The sequence below is a fragment of the Chinchilla lanigera genome, unplaced genomic scaffold (assembly GCF_000276665.1).
Source record: "Chinchilla lanigera isolate Chin_1 unplaced genomic scaffold, ChiLan1.0 scaffold00002, whole genome shotgun sequence".
NCBI lineage: Eukaryota > Metazoa > Chordata > Mammalia > Rodentia > Chinchillidae > Chinchilla > Chinchilla lanigera.
Window position 1 is genome coordinate 49,026,900 of NW_004955403.1, and position 9,115 is coordinate 49,036,014.

Sequence of the window (9,115 nt, forward strand, 5' to 3'; positions counted from 1 at the left end):
TCTCCCAGCGTGTTGGGATTACAGGCATGCGCCATCACACCCGGCTATATTTTTTAAACCTTCACTATTTGCTGGCCATTCCGTCATCCTATTTTGTGTTGCTTCCTCAAGGAAAGACCCTGGCATCAGGCTGCATGGGCTGAACCCTGGCTCTGATGCTTGCTCTAAATCACTCGGTCACGAGCCGCATAGTCACGCTCTGTCCATGATGGCCCAGGTATGTGACGGCAGGCCTGTGGGATTATCATGGCGCTGGAAAATCTACTGCTCAGTGACACCGTGGCACCCAAAAGTCATAGCACAAAGCACGCTTCCTGTTTGGGTGACCCGGGGCACATCAAAGTGTAGTGCCTCCAGGGATGTTAGTGTGTGATACTGGATAACAAATGACCAGGATACTGGCTTGTCCATCTGCTCTACCACACTTTTTAGTGTTATTTTACCCTGTGTCCCCATTCATTAAAAAATAGTTGTCTGCAAAGGAATGTGCAGCTCAGTGGCACAGCCCCTGCCTGGCAAGTACAAGGTCCTGAGTTCAATTCCGGGTACCAAAAAACAAAAACAAACACAAACAAAACAAAACAGGAATGTGCCAACTCTGCTGGCAGTGCCATCCACCTGATGAAGGCTGAGTACCCCCTGGGCATCCCCGTGCACATGAGGTATTCACCTGTGGGGGACTGGCTGACCCCGATTTAAGATCCCTGCTACAGACCTGGGAGAACCAGAAAAAGAAAGTTCCAGAACAGAGCTTCCTTCCAGAATTCTTTAAGGCTCGTCTCCATGGTGACCATTTCAAATGCCAAGTCCCTCTTGACTATGTCCAGAGTCTCCATGGAGCAAGTGACCCCCCGCCCCCCGCCAGGTCTGCGTGTCCATCCGTGTGTCCCGTTGTCAAATCGCCCGTGATGCACTTTGAAGGGCTTTGATCAGCACCTGGCACTGCCACCAAGGACAAGCTGCTACAGGCTGTCCTATTCCCTCAGAAAGCACCAAGTGCCCCAGCACCCAGAGCAAAACCTGGCCAAGGTAGGGCTTCACATGACACATCTATGGACACAGAGGTGGCTTGATTATTTAATCTGGGCACCAACTCTAATAAAAATGCAACCTGGGGCTGGGGATTTAGCTCAGCGGCACAGTTCCTGCCTGGCAAGCACAAGGTCGTGGCTTCGATTCCCGGTACTGAAAGAAAAACAAAACAAAAAAAATGCAACCTGTTACTACAAGTGGCACTTTTAAGCAGGAAGACGAATTTGTGGGGACCAAGCCTAAGTACCCTGAACTACCAAAGTGATGGTGTTAGGAGCAGGGCCTGCTGGGAGGGTTAGGTCATGAGCAGGATTAATGCCCTTGTGCAAGAAACGGTAGCTTTCCACTCCCACCTCGGACAACACAGCCAGAGGTGCCATCCCGGAAACAGGAAGCCAGTCCTCCCCAGTGTCAGCTCCGCTGTGAGCTGAGCGCCTGCCTAGTACGCCAACATCCAGTCTTTGCTGTCCCAAGTAAATCATCTCGAATCTTTTCCTTTCCCATAAGTCAGTGCTTCCTAACATTTGAGTCATGAATCCCTTTAGAAATCTGGTCAAACCGGGTTTGGAGGTCCATGCCCATAATCCTAGATCTGTGGGAGGCTAAGGCAGGAGGATTCCAAGTTTGAGTTCAACCTAGGCAATTTAGAGAGACTGTATAGCAAAATAAATTACTAAAAAGGGCCTGGGATATAACTTAGTGTGAAAACCTTGGGTTCAATCCCTAGTACCCCCCACCCCCCAAAAAAGAAAGGATGAAAGCCAGGCGTGGTGGTGCATGCCTATAGTCCCAGCACTCGGGAGGCTGAGGCAGGAGGATTGCTGTGAGTTCGAGGCCAGCCTGGGCTACAAAGTGAGCTCAAGACCAGCACGAACTGCATAGGGAAACCCTGTCTCAAAAAGAGAAAAAAACAAAATTAGAAAGGATGAAGACTGTCTGCTGGAACAGAGCACAATCACTTACTATGTAGTTCAGGGTAGCCTTGAACTCATAGTACATAGCCAGGCTGGCCTGGAAATTATAGGAATACTCCTGCCTCAGCCTCTTTGGTATAGGATTAGAGGTTTGCCCCACCACACCCAGCTCTGGATTTTCTAAATCTAAGTACATGGACAAACACTAAAAGAGGAAAAAATAAAAAAAATGACTTCAAGGCCAGCCTGAACTACATAGTGAGACCCTGTCTCAAAACAACAAAAAGGTACCTGGGCGTGGTGGTGCATGCCTGTAATTCCACCACTCCAGAGGCTGAGGCAGGCAGATCAACACAGGTTTGAGGGCAGGCTGGTCTACACAGTAAGACACTATCTCAAAAAAACAAAATGAAAAAATTCCTGGAACCCAAGCCACGCCCACCAGATCAATTAATTCAGAATTTTTGCAAGGTGGGGGAAAAGGAATCAGTATTCAACACTCCCCAAATGATTTGCATATTCAGTGAGGGTTGAAAAGCACATCTCCACTGTCTCTCCGTAGCTGAGCTGATTTCAATGGTTGCCAGGCATGGTGGCGCACGCCTATAATCCCAGCACTCCAGAGGCTGAGGCAGGAGGAATGCCACAAATTCAAGGCCAGCCTGGGATACACAGCAAGACCCTGTCTCAACAACCAAAACAATTTTAGTGGATGTGAGCTCTCCAGCCTTTTCAGTCCCTGCATTCTCCTGTACAAATCTTCCTGTGTGGGCACCGTATTTCCCTGTGAGTTAATAATTGGCTTTCATCTCCTGCTATTCAGGGTGTCACTCAGAAGTGTTTGTTCAACCACCACTTATGAAAGCCTTCACTTAGCTCAATTCTGATGGGGAGGAAAAGAGCGCAAGAAGGAACAGAAGCAGCTCTGGAGTATTCAACCCTGCGCAGGCTCGTGAGTGTGCTTTTCTGAAAGGGCAGAAGACAAAGGAGAGGTGGTGGGAGGAAGGGGGCAGGAAAGGGTGAATCTGAAGAGGGAGGTGATTCCGGGTCTGCAGAAGCGAGGAGTCCAGAGAGACAGCAGGAACGTGGAAGGAGTGACGTGCCTTTAGCATAGAGGTGAGGACCAAGGAGGTGGGGCTCAGAAGGCAAGGAGGGAAGAAGGGAAGAAAGGGAGGAAGGAAGGGAGAAGGGAAGGAGTTAGAGAAAGGAAAGGAAAGGAGCCAGGCGTGGTGGCACAACTGTAATCCCAGCACTCGGGAGGCTAAGGCAGGAGGATCACGGCAAGTCTGAGGCCAGCCTGGGCTACATAGTGAATTCAAGATCAGCCTGAACTACATAGCAAGACCCTATTCAAAAACAAACAACAAACAAACAAACAAGGCAGTTTCTTGGTTGTGACTCCATGTGAGTTTTTCTGTTCTTCCATCTGAATTCTGGTGTTCCTGAAGGGACCACTAGGTTCCCAGGAGAGAGTTTCACAAACACGCCTGTAAGGTTGCACGGTCTGGAAGGGGGGTGGTGTCCCAGCTCCCCTCCCTGCTTCCTTCCTTTGGCCCCTCTTGTGGCATCTCCACTCCAGGGGCCTCTCCAAGTTGACCTCCCTCTCCCCAGACGCTGTCCCAAGTGAGCCCAATATATCTCCTTCCTTCAGGCAGTTTCCTTCTAGGGAAGCAACACTTTGATTTTTGTGACACTTTTTGTAGTCCAGGCCGGCCTTGAACTCACTGTGTAGCTCAGGGTCTGGCCTGCAATCTGTGGCGATCTTCCTGCGTCATCCTCCCCAAAGCTGGAATTACAGGCGTGCCCCACCACACCCTGCTGGCACTACCTCACTTTTTTTTTTTTTTTTTTTTTTGCCAGAAGGGGTCCAAGGTAATGACCAGGCTCCAGGATGAGTGGCAGCAGCTTCACACTCATCTCTGCCCTAATAATGGAGTGAATTCCTACTCTAAACTCTTGAGATTGGCTTTTGGAATTCCATTTCTGGGGGAGCCGTGGGGAATAGGCTGGGTAGCCAGGTCGTGCAGTCTGTGTTGTTCATACACGTACAAATGACCTGAAAATGCGCACTTCTGTTACCACCCCTCCACCGTCCACTTGGCTACTGCTGCCTCATTTTCAGTGCTTGGAAAGTGAACGAGGATGCGTCCAGTTCCCTGACTCCCCAGGCTCCCGCCCTGGCTGCTCAGCTTTAGGTCGCTGTTACTGGGGGCACGAGCCTTGGGTGCATCAGCCACTCCATCTCCCACCTTCGTAGAATCGTTCCTCCTTTATCCTGCCCTCTTGAGTTTTTTTTTTTTTTTTTTTTTGGTTTTTCTCCGGTACCGGGAACCGAACTCATGACCTTGCGCTTGCCAGGCAGGTGCTTTGCAGCTGAGCTAAATCCCCAGCCCCCCTCTTGACTTCTATGAGCCTCCAACCCCAGACACAAAACATTTTCCTCGAGGACCCTCACTGGCAGCCAAGAAGCCCTTGGAGCCAGAGGCAGTGGGCGCCTGTGCCCGAGGGACAGCTCGGCTTTGCAAAGGGCTCGAGCACACAGGCGGGGCTCTCGGTAGCATCCTCAGGTGACCTTCCAGCAAAGCCCCACATCTTCCCTTCTGTAACTCGGCAGGGATGTGATGCGCCGGAGGAGGTGAGGCTGTGGAGGTGGGTGCCTCAAATAGCATGTGCAGAGAGGTGCCTCATCTAGCTCCCCTGCTGACAGCAATCCAAAGTTTCACTTTTGTTACAGCTTTGTTGCCTTCTGCGTTAGGAAGTTACTAACTTTACATTTTGGTTGCAAAGTGATCAACATACCGTGCCAGAGAGGTTTCTGCTGGTCCAAGAAGTGTAAGCTGGATTTGATTCAATTTCCTCCAGAGCCCTTTTTAAGTGTTTGTGGATGTTTGTAACCTGTTTTTGATGGGGAGGGGTCTGTTGTAGAGAGAAGGGGACTGGGACAGCCTGACCAGGACATTTGTGGTATGAGTGTACGTGTTTTACCCCCAAAGGATTTGTACTCTGCCAATTACACAGAGGCTGCCCTCCAAAATGTATACACACTTCAGGAAAAGAAAACTAGTATGATGTTTCTCCAACAGATGGTGTTCCCTTCATATGGGGGACCCTAGAGGATGTCATATGTCACAGAAAACCCACTACACTGCTGACCCTTAGGGAAGTAATTGAAAATGCATGTGCAGCAATCTCAATGACTGAGGTTACCCACGCAGCCGTTCACTGTACCAATAAATGTCTGGAAGCAAACAGCCACCACTTCGAGCACCTCTTGTCATTGTAGAGCCCAAAGGTAACCTGTATTCATCTCATGACATCTCAATAAATTTAGCATTAAAATGTTTATACAAGTTTTTCTTTTCCTCAAGTGTGTATCTATATATTTTTGGCAGATTGTAGTTTATTTTTAAAATGTGTTTATAGCTAGGTGTGGTGGTGCACACCTGTAATCCCAGCACTTAGGAGGCCGAGGCAGGAGGATAATTGTGAGTTTGAGGCCAGCCTGGGCTACCTAGTGAGACCTTGTCTCAAAAAACAAACACACAAATAGACAAAAAGGTAGGGAAAAGCATTGGAGATGAAGCTCAGTGCAAAGGCCCTTAATTCAATCCTCAGTACCACAAAGCAAGACAAAGAACTTCTGGTAAAAAGTGTGTGTCAGAGAACACATCTTTTGTGAGTGCTCTGGCTCGGAGTGTAGCACAAAAATGAACATTATGGAAATAAGCAGCTCGGTGTGATAATGCAAGAAGCACTGGACCGAGAAGGTCCAGCGCCAAAGCTGTCAGCTGGGTGACCTGAGCACAAAATACCTCCTAGAACCCTCGTTTCCTCCTTTGCTATATGAAGATCTCCGGGATAACATGCAAGACAAGCAAAGCGAGATGCAGACTATTAAGAGTTGATTTTGTTGCCATGAACAATAATACGATTTTTTTGAAACCTGGATTATGGTAAGAACTGAAGCAAGCAGGCTTCAGCTCGCTCAAAAACTCGGAAGGTGAACAAAGAAAGACTTGCACGAGCGACTTCCTGCCTAGATGTCCGAGGCTTGAAGTGCGCGGAGCCGGCTTTGCATTTAGGAGCGCTGCAGTTGTGATCGAACCTTGAGCAGCCTAGGGCAGTAGCAGCGGCTATTTTCCACTTGGCTAAGTGAAAACTGAAGTTTCTTGCTCTGAAGGCCTAAAAGCAACACGGGCTGGAATGAGATATGGTAGAACAAGATGCAGAGTTGGTCGGACCCAGTAGCTACTGCAAATTAGACGCACAGGACGCCCGGTGAAGGAATTTAGTACTGAATGGTCCATGGCCGACAGAGGGAACAGACAAGGCACTAGAGGTGTGAAAGTATCACTTTGTTAGTGTTGTTGACAAGGCCCATCGGACAAGCAAGAAAAATGCAGAATCTCCAGGCCCTGGAAGAATTCTCAGACTCACTGCAGAGTGCCCTGGGCTTCCTATGCAATATGAATGCATACGAATAATAGCGAGACACAATAAACCCCATATAGTGGACCCCAAAAGGAGGTCAGAGCTCTCACGACAGTCTTAAGTAAGTCTTGGAGTACGACGTCAGAGGTTGGAACAGAGTGCTGGACTGCCTTCTGGGGCTAAAATACAAAATCAAATACAATCTGGCAGGATACTTAAAAATAATATGTAAATACCCTCCAGCAAGTTCAGCCCTATCTTTACTGCAACTCAAAAATAGCCTTTCTTTGTAAGCATAGCTTTGTCTTGATGTTGGCTGTTCAGTCTACATTCATGCCGATACATATTCCTTTTTGTCATTGTTCTTTTTTTCTTTATGTGCCTGGATATATTCTAACAGCACCATTTCGTCATTTTGGTAGGAAAAAGATTCACAAACTAAATATACTGATATATCTCATTTCCTTATTTTGAGACAGGGTTCTCAGTATGTTGTTCAGGCTGGCCCTGAACTCACTGTGTAGCCCAAGCTGGCCTCAAACTCAAAGTGCTCCTCCTGCCTCAGCCTCCTATACCCTGGAATTACAGGTGTGCGCCACCACACCCAGCTGATATATTTTAGTAAACATACTAAAATTAAAATTTTGCAATGAAAAGGTTAGATTCATAACAGAGAGGAGACTGGAACATGTACTGACTGGAACATATCAGTAGAAGGTGTTTTTGCATAAAGATACACTCACTGGGGAGGAAGATGGAGTTTATCTGTGTAGCAGAGGCATACTTATGTGTTAGTCAGTGAATTGCTAGGCAGTAGTGTGCTGGGAAACCTTTTACAGCCAGTTTTCTGGGGCCAAGAGGAGAGCCCTGGTTTCTAGCATTTGCTGATCTCTGAAATATATAGATGAAAATAACCCCAAGAGCACAGACAGGGGTAACTATAATTTTACTATCAGGAAATGATAAAGTTTAAGTATTTATTAGGTTTGTTTATAGTGTAAATAACTGTGTTTTTATACTTTCATTATTAATTTTGGGGGTGCAGGAGATTGAACCCACTCTGAATCACTGAACTGCACCCTCTGCCCAATTTAATTCTTTCGTTTGGTTGTTTTTTTTTGAGACAGGGTCTCATTACATTGTCTAGGCTGGCCTTGAACTTCCATCCTCATGCCTCAGCCTCAGAGAGTACTAGGACTGCAGGCATGTGCCACCATTCCCAGCTTTGCAATTTAACTTGTGTGTGGGGGGTACTGGAGATTCAAAGTAGGGCTTTCACACTGAGCTACATTCCTAGCTCCTTTTTATTTTGAGATAGTCTTACTAACTTGCTCAGACTGGGCTCAAAGTTTAAATTTTCCTGCCTCAGCCTCCCCAGGTTACAGGAATTACAAGTGTGTGCCACCTGGCCAGGCTCTAATTTAATTTTTAGTAATGTCTGCTCTTAACAATGGGCTCACAAAATACCTAAACATTTTAATAATTGTGCTTTTTGAGCCACATGAGCTGCCTCCCGCATACCACTCCCCATGCATGACAGAATATTAGAGCATCTTGAGGGAGAGTCACGAAGAGAAAGGAGTATCAGTGAAACACTTCATCCTGAAGAAAAATGGAGAAACGTGGGTGCAGATCATTCTTCATGTAAATTAATGCAGATCTGTACAACTATTATACTCAATGCTAATTAATGGATCAATGCCTTTTGTCCCAAAAGTTTGAGAAACACTTCACGTTAGACATAATCTCCTTTTTTGTTGCTTGTTTTGTGAGGCAGGGTCTCGCTATGTAGTTCAGACTGGCCTTGAACTCGCTGTAGAGCTTAGGCTGGCCTTGAACTGGAGGCAATCTTCCTGTCTCAGCCTCCTGAGTGCTAAGATCACAGGTGTGTACCACCATACTCTGCTCAAAATCCTCTTCTACAAAAACATTTTACTGCTAACTTTTAAGTTGAAGTTATGAGAATAATTCTCTAGAAAGATTTACAACTGCATAACTTCTTAGATGTTCTGTACAAGGTGCTTATAGTTTCTACATGGCCATCATCAAATAATAACTAGTAAAATCTCCATGATGAAGAAAAAGTCAGAGAATAAGATAAAACCTCATCAGGGCTTATTCAAACATTGTCCAAGTTCCTACTGTTTTATAACAAGCATTAATTTCCTACCACCTTGTCTGAAATTCTGTATTGCTTGTTTTTGTGTTACTTTGTAAATGTATGTGTGTTTGTTACTATGTTTTTGTTCTTGTAACTTTAAAGTAAAAAAAAAAATGAGTCAATGGGAAAAGACTAGGAAGATGCAGATTAACAGCGGTGCATGGGAAGTGACTCAGGTTGAGCAGGAAAAGCAGCAGCCTGGGTCAGATACAGTACGCACTCGGCTCCATGAGAGAAACGATGGTTTGCAGAGGCGGGCGTTGCAGTGGTTTACTCAGGTGCCTGGTCAGGCCTTTGTCCAGATAGTTCCTGGCATCGTGGTGCCAGGCGCTTGGAACAGCAAGACCACGCACCGATGACACGGTCAAGACAATGCAAAGATCTAAAGCCGGGCCAAGGAAAACTTTGGAAGAGGCTGACTGTGAACATGAGGGAATTGGGGGATGTAGTACATTCCAGCAGTAGTGCAGAGGTCACCGACAAACAGTCAGGGTGTACAGAAGAGAGCTGGAAGTACTCTTTATATGATGTACCGTATAAGGAGGAATTACTTAGTGAGGACAGCAGATTAGAAACC

The 9,115-nt window shown here is 46.7% G+C and overlaps 1 long non-coding RNA gene across 1 annotated transcript; it reads left to right on the top strand.

Moving 5' to 3' along the window:
- The first annotated feature begins 832 nt into the window (after positions 1 to 832).
- LOC102026705 lies at positions 833 to 3,942 on the top strand. Its single transcript, XR_259249.1, has 3 exons — positions 833 to 1,029; positions 2,770 to 2,898; positions 3,807 to 3,942. It is a non-coding gene; the product is annotated as an uncharacterized LOC102026705 (long non-coding RNA).
- Positions 3,943 to 9,115: the final 5,173 nt, after the last annotated feature.